We start from the raw sequence: 18,280 nt of genomic DNA on the forward strand, positions 1-18,280 counted from the left end.
CGAAAGAAAGCTCCTCTCGTTCGTGCCCTTTCGATCCTCTCTCTATCGTTCTTTCGCGGATTCTTCTCGTTCTCAATGATTTTCCGCTGCTGAATGTTCTTTTGCTCCTTCTCTTTCTCTCCCTGCTTCAGATTCCTCGCTCTCATTCGCGATCCCTCTCGCTTCTCGTCTTTTTTCCCTTTGTTCTCGCATGTCAGAAGGCGAGTTCGCTTCCGATGCCACGTATGCAGAAAAGTTGACGAAAGTACCCACTTATTGTCCTCTAGTGGCAGTCGAGTGCAGCTTTGACGACGACGTGGTAATTAGTTCGTATTATACTTTGTGACATCGCAGAGAATGGCCGGTCAGAGAGCGAAAAAGAAAGCCTTTTCCTTTCTCCTTCTCCCAATGTTACCCTCGCCCGCGGCTTTTTTCCCCTTTTTCGAATCCTATCACGAATTTGGCCTCGCGCTCTTTATTCGCTCGATGACAGCTCTCACGTGCGTATACGCTGAACGCAATCCACTTTACTTCTTTCCTCTCTTCATTTTTTTCCATCTACTCATCGTTTGCGATGATAATTTTTATACAGACGGATGAGTAAAACGGGAACCAACGATTGCTCGACCGAAAAGTCTTTGTCGTTGATGAATGATGGTCGAGTGCGCAGCATAAAATACAATCGCCTGCGTGTACGCACGGACAAAAGAAAAAAAATCACGACGAGACCTTAATGAGTGCGCTTGTTTTTTCATGAATTCATAATTCTCAAGCATATTGCGACAGTAAGAGAGGGAGGTTCTTCGATCTCTCACTGAGGCCATCACGAGGAGAAACCCGATCCTCAAAGACGACGCGCGCGACTCTCGTTTGAGCATCGATGAGCGCGCAAAAATAATTTTGTTTTTTTTTTTATCAATGCAGGAATGTTCTCGTTAACGTCGAAACGAAGTAGTCGGCGGGCGGGCGACGGTGGAGAATCCTCAAAGACGTCACGCGGCCTAATTTTCCGACAGAAGGAGCATCCTTGCTTTGATGCGTTGGGACTTCAACTTTCGCTGAAGCTTTCTCTCTTTCCCTTCTTTATCCGCATCGTTTCCACTCGTTACGTTTGCCCGGTGGATTTCTTGCGAGGAAAAGTCCGCGACCGCGGAGAGATCGCGTTAATGAGTCGCGACAGTGGTTTCCGCGCTGCAAATCGCGTTGCAGCGACGAATAGAGCTATTCGTGACAAAGAGATGAGAATTCTAACTTTACGTACTCTCACATATGAATTCGTTTATCTACCATGCTTGATCAGAAGAGAAAAAAAAGGATAAACTAATATGGAAAATGGGTCGACAGTATAATGATGACTGAAACGAATCGAAGTTGAGTCTGCTCGGAGGGGGAAAAAATATTCTCTCGGAGTTTTTGTGGGCTTGTCAAGCGTCAAAGAGACTCAACGATGCTGCTTTCTCATGACTTTCCGTCTGCAAGACAAATGTAGATGAATAAAAAAAAAGCCTGACTGAGTAGAAACAACTGTAGAGAATTCTTCATGATAATTCTTCAAAATCACTATGTGACTTGATTATAGCTGTACCACCGCTCGTTTACACTACAGTTTTCGACTGACATGTTTATATATAATTTCGTTTCGCAAATCTAAGCATTCGCAAACAACACACGAAACTGCGTGGGATCGAATTTATCCGACAATGAGCTCTTTTGTAGCCGTCGTCGAGTTAGTGAAACGGGTGCTACGAGTTTAATGGAACCGCATGGCGACGTACGTGTTTCTCTGATGTGTGAGTAAAAGCATCTATATACTCGAGTTTTACGCAGTATGTAAGGGCTCGGCACGGTTCCCTCTTGCTCGGTTCCATTTTTATGCTTTTTCTCTTACACGACGCGATGTAACGCGACGTGACGCGACGCGACGCAGCGCGACGCGGAGCGACGTCGATGAATTCTTTGATCCGCGCTGTAATTAGTTGGTAACGGGCAATGCAACCCGTCCGCCGTCGCGGTGTAAATAGCGACAGCTACTATTGGTGATGGCAAGGCAAGGCACAGCGAAGGGGTCGACGGCTCATGGAAGAAGGGTAGCAAAAATGTTTTAGCGGCGATCAAAGTAGCCCGACTGTGCCCCGTGCCGAGAGCTGTTGCACTGAGGTAATATGTACTTCGAAAAGAAAGGATTCGCCGTGCCCAACCCCCGTTTCATGCCCTCCGCGACATCGTTGTTGATGATGGCGAACAATATAACAGACGTACGCTGCATTGCTGTGTATTTCATTGCTGAATAGACTTTCCACATATAAAGAATTGGGTTCATAAATATTATTTGTGAATTAAATATATTTCGATATGCAAAGTAGACCTCTAAATAACATGGACTCGTATAACACGACGGAAATTTTTAATATTTATTTGTTTTGAAGTGGAATAAAACATATTTTTCTGTTACATCTTTAATATTCATTATATATTTTTGTAATAAACCCTCACAACTTTTATAAATATGTGTTTCCATATGCATACATGTATAATGTATGTGATTCATATAACATACATTCCTCGTGTTACACGGGGAACTGAATTCCTATAATAACAAATCTGATTTTACGTTCTTAATAATAATATTGTACGTATATTAATTATTATGCTATTAATGAAACTCGAAATAAATATTATTAATTATTCACGGTTTTAACCACGCTTTTCTGCGCGAATAAATTTGCGATACTTCGCGAAATTCACAGATGTTTAATATAGAATTATAGAAGAAGAGGAGAAGTGTTTGGAACGTGGAAAAATAATATTCTTGAACGTAGTACGCGCCGGTGGCAAAGCTCGGCGCTTATAAGGCGCTTGTTGAGTGCGGCACTCCGCGCCCTTAAAGTATCGTCACCGTTCTCGTCGTCGTCGCCGCGATGCGAGACATTCTGTGACGCCGGTGGATTGCGACGAAGGCTCAAGCGTCTCAGAGCGGGAATTTAATGCATTCGTGTAGAAACCGAGCGTGGATAATCCAAACGCCATTCGAATTTCTAGAGATCAGTTCCGAAATCAGTTTTGGTTTTGTACGCATAGCTCGCGGTCCACTTTCGAATAATCCGCATTGTTGTTATACCCGTGAAATCAGAAGTTACGAATGGTATTCATTTTTCTGCAATGTGACACTCTATAACGTCCTGAAAATATTTCTAAGATATAACACATGTCCCATTCACGCTGCCAAATTTTATTATTACCGTTTATCTTATAGAATCATTAAAACATCTGATCATGGGAAGACTTTTGTTTAGTATGTTTAAAAATATGCAAAGTGAATTGTGTTTCTTTGACATACCGCTGAATACCGTAATAATCCTCAGGCAAATATCGACTAAATATCGTGCGAAACAAAATATAGCTAACAATAAGTAAGCTAACAAAAAGATATGGTGATCAACGACGACACGTGGAAGTTGTTTGAGAAAGAAATAATCGGTTATGTGCTTTGCGGATTACTCTATCTTGTTTTACTTGTCCAGGACGATTGATATTCAAGTATATAAAAAATAGATTTGTATAACGAATATCAAAAAACTCACGCCATATATATGTATGGTATATATTACATTTCTACATACTGCAAAATGTCTATGTGTTAATTATAATATGATATGTATATTATTTTTAAATTATATACATATACTATTGTTATGTATAGCATGTTATTATATAATCTTACTATTATTATCTCTATTTTCCTATTCTTATTGGAGCACGGTAATTCTGATGCAAGGAACGTTCTCATAAGTGGCTCGGGGTGTCAATACAATTCTAAGTCCATTTCACTATACCGTCACATCTCTCAATCTACTCCTTGTTCGACGATTATGAGGTTACATCCCCGAGCGAGCGAAGCGATCAGGCCTCTGTAAACGGCTTTCTCTCTTGGCGCACCGAAAAGCGACGTAACCGCGATCGATTCGTTACAGCGAACGGCCGCGCTACGCCGCCATGAATTCCGACGAAGTTCCCGGGGTCCAACCCCAAGCCCTATGTCGCATTAATGCATCGAAACGTAGTTACAGTTTCGTAACTCTATTTTGAGGGACGCGCACGGTAACGTGCACCCTGTGCGCGCCCTCGATTTTCGTAATATTTCGCGGCGCGCAGATAACTACGAAAGTCTGGGCCGGCTAGCCCGACGATGATGATGGGGAACGTCAACGTTCGTCGACGTCGGCGTCGACGCGGAATCGAATGTGAAGTGCGTCTGGTCGCTTCGCATAACGGGAAAGTCATGAGTCCCGTCCCTCTGTTCACCCTATACTCCGTCTCTCTCGCTTCGACGTCGAGGGCTCTTCGTTCTAGCTCGCTTAAAGTCGGCTTAATTACGCCTATCGTGGATGGGCAGCTATTTTGAATATTGACAAGTAATGACGGGGACATGGAAATACTTTAGTGCGAAAAGATCGCATGTGATTAATTTGAATAGATATACGTTCGCTTTTCATACGGTACATTTCGTACAAGTAGAGAGAAACCGAGGTAGAAACTGATGAATGTTTATAGCAAGTTAATGGCTAGACTTAAAAGGTAATGCGATCCTTTATCGGCCTCATCAGCGAAATTGGAATGTCACCAGGCAACAACAGAAGTTGTCCGTCTGGCGTATTAACGCGACGCAATCGGAAGAACCTGTTATGATTTATTAATGGACAGAGTGCTTCGCTTAGGCATTATGTGTCGTGGGGGCGACTATATGTCGGACGATTACGACCGGCTGTTACATTCCCATCTACCATCAGATCGCTGTATTGTCCGTCCGCGCGCACGCTCGGCACATATTTTTTTCCTCTTGATTAATTTCCACTAGAAAATTAATCGCTTCCAGAGAGAGAGAAAGGGGACTTGTTGTCAGTCCCACGTTGGTGGTGATCGCATACGCGGTCCTGCAGATTCCGCCTAGCCAGTTGACGCGCATGCATGATGCGATCACGCACGCGAAAGAGAAAAAGAGAGAGATAGAGAGAGCGAGACAAATACGAGGATACGTACGGGGATAGAGAGAAGGGGAACGATAAGAGAGGCTGAACAGAAGGTTGGTTGGGGGGCGCGCGTACGAACCCCACGAAATATTGATTGACATCCGGGTGACAGATTTCACTGGCCACACACCCCTTCGGTCTTCAACTGGCAGCGTATACCGAGCCGAACGCATTCGAGTACCACCACCTCCTTCCTATACTCTTTGTCATGCTGATTTGTTGCCAACCACGTAGAGGTGCTCAACCATCCGCCTGTCTCGTCGGAGATCGACCTCGCTTGATAACGCGAAATGAAGTTTGCGAGTTCGATGAATGCTTCATCATTCAGATTCGATCGGTGAGTCGCTCACTCCCCCTTTCTCTCTCTCTCTCTCTCTCTCTCTCTCTCGTGCTTTCCTCGTAGTTTCATCCGGCTGTTTTGCTACATTCGCAACGAGCTTACGGGGAATTGCGAGAGATTACCCTCGTCGGGCTGTGGTTGCTCTACCAGCGATCGGCGTCCTGTCGGTGAGACGAGAACACCGGATATGCAGATCTCGACACCGCGCGCGATTGTTTGCGAGGCACTTGACGTCTAATAACGTACAATTAGCGCGCCGGGTATAATTGCGATTAAATGCCAGCCGGGAATTATCATTTCCGACTAAACGCTTTGATAAACAAATTCCGAGGAGCTCATACCGAACCGAACACCGCGCGAATCTCGTGTTCCTCACGCTCGTCGCCGTCACTCGTTATCGCGTAGGGTTTCTATTTGCCGTCGCGTTAGACAGGTGCAACGCCAACCAAAGTGCATAATAACATACGTTACGGACGAACTTTTACCGTTATCGATACTCAGAACGTCGCTTGCATGATTGGCGTATCGATCTATGGAAAATCTATGCGATGCGATTAACCTTTCGGCTATCACGATTTCTCCCTGATTGTACAATATTTCATCGCTCTTATATTACTTGGGATCAGCTGACATTAAAGAAGATGTCAATAGCATACCTGTTCTTTGAAAGTCACGACTGTGGATTCACGCGATGATATATAAATGATCTGTAATAGAGAGATAGATCGATTTCTCTGATTTTCTGATAAAGTCAAGAAAATATTAGATGTGTTAATAATCACGGTCTTTTTTAAACATTGGACAAATATTTTGTATGCAAAACAAAACTACGAATCTTTAATTTCATCTGAAATATTTCGTATTTTGCGAGTTCAAACGCTTTTAATCAAGAAAAGGTAGTACATGTATGTATGTTAAACGAATGTGTGTGTCGCGAGATGAATTGCGTCAAGTACGTCGCAGAAAGAAAGCGGGCAATCGTTGGCCGAGCTTCGAAGTGGCAAACAAAGAGCTATGCGACAAAGGCAACGGTGGTAGACGAAGATGACGGAGACGATGCGATTCTTGTTGATCGCGGCATGCTGATTGCTCGAACGGAGGAGCCAATTGAAGATGTGACAACGACTCGACGCCTCTGAATCATGTCACATGTCAAATGAGTGACTCGGAAACTGTCAACCGGCCCAATTACGTCTTCATATGAATAGCCGACTCACAGAACCATCGTCCCACGCGCAACGATGCTCAATAAGTCGAGGTTCGGCACAACCGACAAAAATGGTCCGATCGCTCGTTATACGAGCACAGGCATGCACTTTCACACGTTCGTTTTTCCTGACACATCCTAATCTTGCGTCACATAAGTGCTGAGTTAGAAAATTTTGAGAAAATTATAATATTATTATTTCTTCTAATTAAAACGTAAAATTTTAATATTTTAACTGAAAAGCTAAAATGTTTGCGTTTGTAGCTTTTGCAAATCGCAATGAAATATTTACAGTCTTTACAAACCTGTCGGAAATATAAAATTTATGCGGAATTATATAAATTTTAAATATTCGATATTAATATAATTATGAAAAATTCTCATGGTCAAAATATAATTTTATACATAATATATAGAATTTTATTTTTTTTATATTACATGGAGAGTAAAATATATTTAAAAAACGGTCATTTAGTCCTCCATGCAGAGAAGTAGCTCGTAATTATTTCATTAAATTCCAGTGGTACGGTGTACAACCTGCAAGGGTTGCGAGTATAAGCCGCGGTAACCCTCCCGCGTACATATCGCAAATATTGGTCCATTACGAGATCACAATGCTCTCTCACCTCGTATGTACCACGCATAGCGTTAACCTCAAAAGAGCTTCTCATAGGGCGATTGAACAGGTTGCCTCGCACGCGTTATCGACGCGATATTATGTCGAATTCAACCGAATGAACCGGTGGAATCAATCAAATTAAAACGAAACAAGTGATGATGTCGAGTAAAAGTGGATAAAAACGCAAGCTGAAAAATGTGCTGTCGAGAAAATTTTTGTCGAGACTGTTGCGCCAATTGTTTTATTATATAGTGTAACTGTTTAAATTAATAAATTAATAAAAGACTAATGAAAGAGTAATCGCGGAAATCAAAACACAGTGCTGTATAACAATTTAGCTTCACGAGTAGATACGTTGATATTTACTGAATTATTTATTTCAGCATTGCTATAAAAATTCCGTGTTATGAACATCCTCTATGAAACTTCTTTGTGACAGGTAGACAGAATAATAGACAGAAATATATATATTGTATATTTTTTTATGTTGCTTATTTTTACCTACTACCTTGTTTTTCTATGCTGTGCACGGTGAAGTCGACGCAACGTAGGAATATAGGATTAAATGGTCTTTTGTTTACTGATTTTATAAGATAGATGGAAAATATTAATGTGTATGAACGTAGAACGCAAGTATTAATAATGCTACGAATAATGAAAGAATTTATGAAAATTTATTTGCTTTTATGTTTAATATTCCATTTGTGTGTGTGATATTTCTATTTAATATCCCATAATCATACAAGTGTTTTATATGTATATCAAAATAATATACACGCACAGTAAAAAATTTTGTGTTAAATTTAACACATTTCACATGTCCCAATTTATCCACTCAAATTTTTGTGTTAATTTAACATAAAGCAAATATGTAAAAAAATAACAAACATAATATGTAAAAAATTAACATAAAAATTTAACATTTAGACGCTATCAGAAATCAAAGTTTATGTTAAATTGACATCTCTATAATGTTAAATGTAATTAAGATAAGATGTTATTTTAACTTTTGAGAGAAGTATCTCGATCTTTTTATGATGAATAACATAAGAATTATGTCAATTTAACACATAGTAACTGTTATAAAAAGGAAGATAACACAATTTATCTGTTCACTTTAACATATAAAATATATCACCAAATAAGAATTCATGCACTTACATATAAATTGTGTTATTTTAACTCTCAAAAATGGTTAATATTAATTTAACATAGAAAAGTTAAGTAACACAACAACGATATGTTAAATTAACATACAACTGTGTCAGAAATTTAACACAAAACTTTCTACACAGGAAAATTTTAACACAAATACAAAATGTTTTTTACTGTGCGAGAAAATAAATAATAGGGAGTTATTGCAATACCGTCTTTCAGATACCGTAACCGTATCTCAATTGTTCAGATACATAGTGAATGTATCTGAACAATTCAAATACGGTTATAAAATTACGGTATCTGAAAGACGGTATTGCAAAAACTCCCTAATGTCGCAACGTACCCACGATTTATGAACAGATGAGGTTCACATCAAACGTCGCAAATATCACGGGAATGACCCTGCTCTTGCACGCGAGCAAGAGCAGTTTCTAAATTTATTATCGGAGAGCGAATGGAGCATAATTGAGACGCATATGTAAAACGCACATGTGCCTCCCACGCCCACCGCGTGATAAACGCCTCCGTGTCTCCTGCTGTCAACGTACTAAAACTGCACCTCCTCTTCACTTTATACAGTCAAGCGCCAAGGATGTAATTAGTGGCGCACTATTGACGCAAAATAATCAGATAAGCTCTTATTGATTATAGCACGTGTACCACCATGTGGCAAGATTTGAATTCAAAATATCCTCTTTGGATTCTTTGACCATAAAGACTATGTTAATGGCACTAGCTATCGAATTGATATCTTCATCGTGATATTCATCATGATAACATTTAATTTCAATTACGGACAAACGTTTGTAGCATTTACTAGACCTGATCGATTATTTGATGTAGCGCTAATTTCGTACCGATAGTTTCTTTAGAAAAGCATGGCTTTAAATTTAGTGGATAGATCCTAAGTTATTTTCCGCGCTAATACTCTGGGATGCTTTATATAGTACACGGTTCAATTACGCACTAACCACATATGTGAAAATCATCGGTATTCGCGAACAGTAGGCGGCAACATGGTGGAGGCAGAACGCACGATATTGCCCCCGGGCAGATTTGAGTGCGCGCAGCGCAAATATTGCTTTAAGATTACAGGAGCGCAGGACCGACGGCGGCACGTATCTAATATCCGTGGCTTCTTCCGAAGTGTCATCTCCGGGAGAAGGGCGCGCGATCAGTCAGTCCCCGTTACATGACAATTCGAGAAACGCAAAATTATTAATATATCGTGCAATCACCGTGGAATAAAGAATATATTTCAAGAATATATTTCAAGTTTTTAAATATAGCTATAGTTTGGTAATCAATATAAAAATTGAATGAAGAAAATTTAAAGATGGATAATTGAAAATGATATGTCTGAATTATTTTTGTGATAATTTTTAGCCCCAAATAGATAGCAAGTTATCCATATTAAGTCCTGTCGCTTTTATAACAAGGAAATACGGAAATCGGAAATTTTCCGGTCAGGAATGAACGGCCGGCCCTAAATAGAAACTTCACCGTATTATTGATTTCCGTCCTTTGTGTCGCGTGATCGAGAAAATTGAGGCGGCGCAGGGCAAGGAGGCGCAGCCGGAGGGGTCGAGCCGGAATCGCTGATGCGATTACCCGTCGCTGAGTAATGCACCGCGAGCCCGATGATGATACAGTAACGTTATTATCGTTCTTTCGCGGGATCGCTCGTCGCGGAAGCCGGTTGAATATTCATCATTTGCCGAATGTCAAGTGGTATATAATACATGGCGAAACCGTTTGGCTGCGCTTCGATTCCTTGCATTTGCATCTCTTTAAAAAAAGAAAGCGTCGCAACGCTCGCAAAGATTGCGCTACGAATACATGCGCGACGATAACACGTTGTTCATGAGTAAAGAGTATAACCTAATGTGTCTTCAAAATGTCGCTGGTCGACATGCGCACATAGGATTTATCAAGAAAATTCACTTTATGTACTAAAACGCTACTTTTGGTATACTGTAACATCGAAATTATACGTGACAGTGAAATAATTACTAGTTCAATAGTTCATTAGGTGATATTGAAACGTATCAAAATGTACTATGCGTTATAGCGTGTTGCTAATGACCTGGTAATGTAAATGCCGTGTAAATGAGCGGATATAGAAGCGTTCATAATACAAGCGATAAACGGCCGAGAGCCGTTAATAAATGTGGAAAGTGTTGATACCATGGAGTACTCAGCGCAACTACTCGTTCAGCTCGTCGTAACAGCTCGCGAAAACGCTGCAGGATTAAGCATCACGAGACGGAGCACGAAGAATGCGAAGGGCGAGAGTGCGGCGATTAAGGTAAGCAGCTCGTTGCGAAGGAGTCGACAGGAATAAAAGCGAGTAGTAGTAGATGGCATTGAATTGGGAGAAGAAACACCCGGCATCGTTGAGAGACGAAGAGGGACACGCGTTGTCCCCCGTGGGATCAGCTTGAGCATTGTCGAGAGGGTTGCTTGCTTCGTCGCTCGTCGCTGGAGGCCGCCACCGTTTACCACCCCCTCTCCACCCCTCCTTGCCACCTCGGTTACAATCACCCTTCCTACGCCACCACCCTGCTTCTGTCCATTCCTCTTACCGAAGGAGAAGCGGGACAGGACAAGAGAGGTTGAGGGGAGATGGCGGGATATGGTAGGTAGGTAGCTCGGGACTGTCACTCGGTGATGGATGATTCTACCCCAACGCGATCAATTCGCCTACCCCACGCGCACATGCCTCGAGGGTGAAGCTAACCCTCGTGCCTCGTGCGTCGCTCGCTACGGGAATCGCGATGCTTCCTCTCAATCTAGCGAGAAGGTGCATTCCTCTCTTGCGAGTACTCGAATTGGCGGAGAGGGATCATTTCGTTCCGCGAAATCAATGGCGGCCACGAGTCGCCGGATCGGTATAACATTCCTACATTCTTGGATTCTGGATAAGAATCAAATTAAAAAGCTAAAGTCAAGACGGAGAAGATAGAAACGCACCTGCCTACAAGGACGAGATTTAATCATAGTCGTTACGTAATAAAGTTAAGGCCTTTTCCACGATACATCTGTTGTTATTCCTAAAGTGTAGTTGTAAAAAATCAATTTTACTAGATGATTTTTTTTTAGAATTTGTCTGCAATAGACGTAGTAAGCCTTAAGCCGTAAGAAATTGACTAATCACAGTCGAATGTGAAGAAAATAATCTACTATGATTGGTCAGTTTCTTACGGCTCATGGCTTATTACACCTACTGTAGACGACTCTTTATATATTCGCAAGATTTCAAATAATTTTACTTATAATTTTTTATGCGCATAATAATCTCACTTAATTAAATATTTAAAATATTACATAACATTGATAAGAAAAAGCTATTTTTCTTCACGCGATATAATATCTAATAAAATATAGCTACATTTATTAATATATAGCTGATAATAACTGACATGTACTATTTAAAATTATCAAGAGAGAGATAAGCATCCATCTAATAATAATGAAGAAAATTGGTATAATTAAATTACACTACGGCACGGTACGCAGAAGATAAAGACGCCTTTTTATCTGTGCCGCGCTGCTGTTTAAGAGCCGCTGCTTATCGTACACCGAAATTTGTAGACGAGCCAGTAAAAACGTTAACGACCGCCGCCGCCGAGCTCCTCCGCGCTTTCCCGAGGAGCGACTTGGCCTTTCGTTACTTCCTATACTATCCGTTCCGGCTCTCGCACACGTCTCGTCGCCTGGTTTCCGTCTAATTTGCATAGTAATTTTAATTAACGTTACCGCAAACTGCGATATACGCGCAAGCTACACGGGCACACGTGTGCTTTTCGCATAGATTACGCATACACAAGCGGACAGGTTGGTACACGTATCGTACAATCCCGGCGGAGAGGTCCGCAGTTCTCTCGCCGAGTGTAGCTCGTCACTCTGTAATTACTTTTCTCTAGCGGCGCGGCACGTCAATTCAAATTGCTCTCGAATTACCTAGCACTGAGATCGAGCTTTTCACGTATGTGCGTACGAGAGTGCGAGAGGCGGGGGTGTTAAAAGAGTGGGTAAATGAACGATGGTGCAAGCGCGGAAAGCTCGGATCAGTTCGGGAAGAGGAGACGAGTAAAAGCGAGAGAAAGAGAGAGAGAGAGAGAGAGAAGGAGTTTCTTTCGGAACTTGCGATTCACGTACTTAACAAGTTCGAGGATTACTCGCTGCACGTTTTCCAATGCATCGCCCGCTCCGCTGATAACCACGCGCCCGCAATCCTTAAAAGACTGAAATGGTCCTTTGAATTATCCGCGCGCGGCGAAAGATAATGGCGCTTATCGCGGATGAGAAGGAAGAAGAAAATTGCCGTGAAAAAAACCAGGCGATGGCGATATTGTCGGCCAACATCGTTCTCGGCTGCGTTTACAGCCTCGCATTTATAACGGGATTTGCCGAGAAAGATTGTCGCGCGCGTGCCATTGTACAACGGTTGAATACGGCGAGAACTTTGTTATTAATGACGCCGTTAAGCCGCGTCAGTTAAAAAGACATTCTCCATCTCTTGATGCGCAGTCAAAATGTAAATGAACTCGGTGCAGTGGCAGTTTGCAGTGGCAGTTTGTAAAGTCCCATATGTAAAAAAGTGTGTTTATGTCAATTTGTGAATGGATAATATACTAGCAATAAGCAATAAGTACGAAACAAATTTAGTGAGCGTAAAATATAATGTGTTGGACGGGCTAAACCGAGAATTGATATCCATACATTTTTATATCGACATTTTATATATACACATATTAAAATTCAAATTAATTAAGTTATACTTTTTTATCTTTAAACAGAAATATCTGCAAATACTGAAGGTAGTTATAAATATGAAGTTTATTTAAATATGAATTCATATTTATATGAAAAAAATATAAACATTTTTTAGATATAATGCAAATAAAGCAAAAATAATAAATAATGTTATTTCTGATATTATTTGTAAATATGGGTTTCAATTTACTGCTACTCATATTGCTAAAAACTTTTAGTAACGAATTTATTAGTAATACGAGAAAAATATACACGTTTTCCTTGCCATAACAAAAATAAACTCGAGGTTGAAGCAACGCGCTTTCACTAGTAATTAAATAAAAATTGCTCAACCAGTAACAACCAAGGCTGCCCGTTAGACAAACTCAAATTCCAAGGACTGACTACTTATGTATCACCGTCTTATTTATATTGTCACACGCGCGAAAAGGAATTCTTCAACCGCTAATAGTGCTAATGCGTGACAACTAAAAAATGCGCCGTCTTCGTCAAACAGCTAGGATCGCACAGCACGAAATGTCACATAGTACAAAGAGGTCTACTTCTGAAGGCTACCAACCGATAATTTTGGATTTCTCTATTCTCATCCTCCAACTGATATAATTGCGGCGAAGTCAGTATTATACGATAAAAACGGAAAAAAATATTTTATTGATTGTCGCGTGTCATTGTTCAGGGGTACTCGAAAAAGTTATCACCGCTAGTCGCTCTGCTGTCAAAGTTCGAGCTCATCGTGAGATTATCAGTTCAATTCCTATTTCAACGAATTTTATCGGAAGGTCTACTCACCGGAGAAGAGAGGTACGTGTTACGGTCGTGCCTGGACACTTGCAATTGCCCGCACTCTTTCACACGAGAACCGAAGTGTCTTTTCGATCGTGTTGTCTACGTGGTTCGGTACTCCTTCAGGGAACTGTCTTCGTCACTCGCACAATCGTGGCGCACAATCGGAGCACGAGAGAGAGAGAGAGAGAGAGAGAGAGACAGAGAGAGAGAGAGAGAGAAAGAGAGAAAGAGAACGAGATAGAGAGAGAAAATGAGAATGAGAAAGAGAGAAGGAAAGTCGTGCGAAGGGCAGGGGTGACTAGCTTAGGCTCTAACCAGCCCAGCCGAGCAGCGTTTGTTCGGCGCGTAGGTGTCGAGAGACAGTTAACGGGTTAACCTTGAAAAGGGAATTTGGTGGCGACGACCGTACGTAGCTAGGCTGTTTTGGGTGGCGCGTATAGTACGGCGGGATAACACGGCGCGACACACCGGGGACGCCTCCCGGTGACTACCACGCGAAACAGAGAAATCGATAGAATGGCCCTGGCACATGCGTGCATCGCCAGGTCCTTCCTCATCCCCTCTCATCTAGGGGGGGACTGGGGAGAAACCGGCGGAGAAGGATGACGACGACGAGGCGGAGGAGGCGAGGGTGCCAGGCGGCGTGGCGCGCGGGGGTCGGGCGCCGAGCAGGAAACGGAAGAAGAGGAAGACGCAGGCGGCAGGGTTGTAGACGTCGCCGGGGCCAAAGTAATGGGAATTTCTTTCTCGCGCGCGTTTGCCGGCTCCGTGTGTACTTCTTCCTCGCCGGTATACGTCGGCGAGCTTTTTTCCGGGGACCGCGTTTCGCCCTCTCTCGTTTCTCCATTCGACCCCTTTGCGAGAGGGATCGCGGAGCGTGCATCCCTCTCGAAGGTGTATTACAATCGTTCGCGCGAAGAGCGCATCGTTTTAGAGATGATAATTTTTTTGAGAATCTTGCGAAAGGGTATACACATGCGCACACGGCTCGCGAACGAATCGCGCATACACGTCTTCCGGAGTAAAACCCTCGAATATCCGGTTTCGGCATTCAGTTGGATACCTAATGTATGCAATCAGTGCGTTTTACTGTGGCACAAAGCTATATTCTTGCGCCAATAAATTAGCGCCATAAAGAAAAAAAAAATAATTTTTTCCTATATTACACAGCCTTACATTTCACTTTAGATATAACGTATATATACTTAAAGTTTCTACATTATTTAACTTACAGTCTATACATCTTTTACTTTGTCTTGATGCAATACGAGTCGATAAACCTAAATTTACGATGTACTACCCTTTTACAGACTATACCTTTGCTTTTAGTATAGATAAAGAATGGAGATTGAGTTTTTCTATCAGGCCCCGCGCTCGCTAGAGGTGCGACCTGAGATGGCGGAATTTGTTTCAGGTCGTTCTACTTCACTCGAGGGTTAGCGCGACGAAATATTGCGTCTCCGGTGACGCACGATGCCGGAGAAACGGTAAGGAACCAACGGAGCGGCGAAAGAGCAAACTAAAGTAGAACAAACTATGCGTAAGACAATCACGGATAAACGTGGCTGGATAAAGTCCAAGGAATTTATCGTCCGGAAAGGGTGGCCGACAGGCTGCCCATTCCGGTAAATTTCCGCAGTCGTAAATTTCAACGCGCGCTTCGGCACATTTTCATAATAGAGAAAAATCTAGAGATTCATTCCGCGGCGTTCCTTACAAATATGTTTTGCCGGAGCAGAGATAAATTTTCTCAGGTACGAAATGGCTCGCGGTTAAGCTTGACCGCTGGAATAGGCTTGAAACTTATTGGCACGACCGCGATAAAATACGCTAACGTGGTTCGAAACATGTTGAAGATTATGTAAACGTTTATGGCTCTCTAAATAAGCCTGCGAATTTCTGCGAATGGAAATAGGCAAAAACTCGTTGGGTGATAAACAGTTAAGAACGTGAATCGTTTATATTAAAACTGTATATTTCAATGTATAATGTATTAATTTATTTATTAGTATTTTAATTGGGTTGTAGATAATATTTTATTAGGTATACCGATCGATATTAACTGTTGCGCTACAGCGAAATTTCCGCCAACCGAAGTTGTTCAGCAAACTTGTACAACGAATAACCGCGTGAAAGGCGTTGATTGCGCCAGCTTAAAGATAGTTTTAACAACGCTGCTTTGACCGTAGCAGCTTGGACGGAGCAGCTCGATCGATCCACTCAAACTGCGTAACCGCGATAAAAATAAGATTGTCATCGATAAATCACGATAGGCGAAGCGTAAGTATAGTGGATAAAGCTCCATAGCGATCAAACAGATTCAGATTGCTATACGGAAGCAATTGTAAAATGCATCGAACGGCGGACGAAAAGGGAAACGGCGAGGAGAGGTACGTCGTCCTGCAGTAAAAGTCGAGAGACAGAAAAGAGAATCGGAGGAATTGCTGGAACGCGGCCAGGTTGCATTTTCAAATGGGTACCAGGCTCGCTCTCGCGAGCTCGTGCCAGAAAGAATTAAGCAGCATCCTTTAAACCGTGAATGATAATCGCGGCAGGTTTCGCCTAATGGAACAGTACACTCTAGCTTGGCAAGTAATTCGGCAATTGTATAGTGAGCTGCATTGTCTAGTTTTTGAGAACAATTCAACATTGTTGTGAACATTTGCATTTATAATGCGGAAACATTCTCTGTAGATACATAATTAAACGAATGTGTACAATTCATATACGTGTACAATTTGACGATGCGTTATCCTCGCGCGTTTAAGATGCCTATCGAATCCGAACCAAGGACCCCTAGGTTTCTCAGGAGAAAAACGCCGCAGGGGAAAAATGTGCGGGAGTTCGAAGAGAGATTTCGATGTGGGATGCAGGTTTCACGGTGTCATGGCAACACCCATCGAGAACGTCTTTGACTCCCCGTTACACTGCCAACGTACTGGAAAGAAAAGGAGAGAATGTACCGCGATGATGAAGAAGCGCGCTCGGCGGCGCCTCCTTCAAAAGGAGAATCGGCCACTCGATCGAGTTTCTATCCGGCGCGGTGCTTGCGCCTCTTGCTTGCCACTTGCCATCTTATCGGGAGGACGGTAGCGTGTGTTGAGCATATTGGGGAAGCGATAAGAAAGGCGGCCGAGAATAGTGTCGTTTCAACGTCCGCCATTCGTTTCGCGATATTTTGTAAAAAAGTTTCGTTGAGACAGTTATTAGCTACACATCTATTTTTTTATCGCATCTTGCATGAAGATCCGTCACTTCAACGATAATTTATATTTAAAGAAAAAAATAGAAAAATTCTGCTCTCGTTTTATTTATAGCCAACAAATTGGATCTATCCTATACCAAAGAGATTTTTCTAAATCTTCGGGAAGAGCCGAGCACAACGGGATAGCTCTAAAATGATTATAGAAAGTTCAGGTCTCAAGTAATAAACGTGGTTTTCTCTTTTAGTGCCGCGAACTTTCCTGGTATATTCTCTGGAACACAAAGTCGGAAAGCCGGCGTTGTTGTCTAGGGAAACATCGACGTTCACACATGTGAACGCAGAAGACACATGTATTTCTCATGCATGAGATAAAATGGGTTTTACATTATATAACAGCAGGAATAATTTCACGTAATAAAGAGAAAGATTTTAGAATCATTTGAGGATATTTACATTACTTAAACGGAGTTATCGAGGATATACTTGTATTTTTGCTTTATAACGAAAAGATATATTCTTTTACAAGCATTCCATTTTTGTTTATATCAAACTGATAGAGTGATTTAATATCAAACGGTTTTCCTATCGGTTTCGTATTGTGTTTTCGTTTTCGGAGAGCGCGAGGATATCCAATGGAACAATATTTGTTACAATATCCACGTAAATGTATCGCGCTTTCATCAAGCCATTCTTTTTCCCAGTGAATCCATCGATTGAAAGCTACGCGCTTACGGTCGCACGCAATGTGTCATATTTCGCCCTCGCGCACTCGGGCGAATTTAGGATGTGTGCGCGAGGGACGGGCGACCGATTTGAGTCTGACAAATCTGAATTGTAAATCTGGACGCAATTAAAAGTGTATCATCCGGCAGCGGCCGACGCGGCCGCCCCGCGGCGCGGACGGCTAGGGTTCGAATCCGCAATTAAGGCGAAACATTATATAACGATTGCCCGTAGAAGGGTCGAGGAGTCGCGCGCGTATCGAGTTCTCGCGCAATACGAGTTTTTCCTTCATAGCGGAAATTAGCGTCCGCCCGGAAATCGCGGCACGACCGATAGTTATTAATCGACGCAGTCGGTATAACATTTCGCGCATACAAATTGCGTCTCGCCCGGAATTACATGTTGCAAATTTACGCAGCCGTCAAAATTAATTATTTGCTCCCGATGAGAGAAACAG

At 42.1% G+C, this 18,280-nt stretch overlaps 1 protein-coding gene across 1 annotated transcript in view; it reads right to left on the reverse strand.

The window, feature by feature from the left end:
- Fz2 (frizzled 2) overlaps nucleotides 1-14,360 on the reverse strand; it is a 72,131-nt gene extending 57,771 nt beyond the window's left edge. Inside the window, exon 1 of the mRNA XM_071716696.1 lies at nucleotides 13,899-14,360. The gene's annotated coding sequence lies outside the window, so the exon portion shown is untranslated. The remainder of the gene's footprint in view (nucleotides 1-13,898) is intronic.
- Between the last annotated feature and the right edge of the window lie 3,920 nt (nucleotides 14,361-18,280).

Source organism: Temnothorax nylanderi, unplaced genomic scaffold (assembly GCF_030848795.1).
Source record: "Temnothorax nylanderi isolate EJ_2023f unplaced genomic scaffold, tnyl_v1.0 TNYL_tig0190_pilon, whole genome shotgun sequence".
In the NCBI taxonomy this organism is placed as follows: domain Eukaryota; kingdom Metazoa; phylum Arthropoda; class Insecta; order Hymenoptera; family Formicidae; genus Temnothorax; species Temnothorax nylanderi.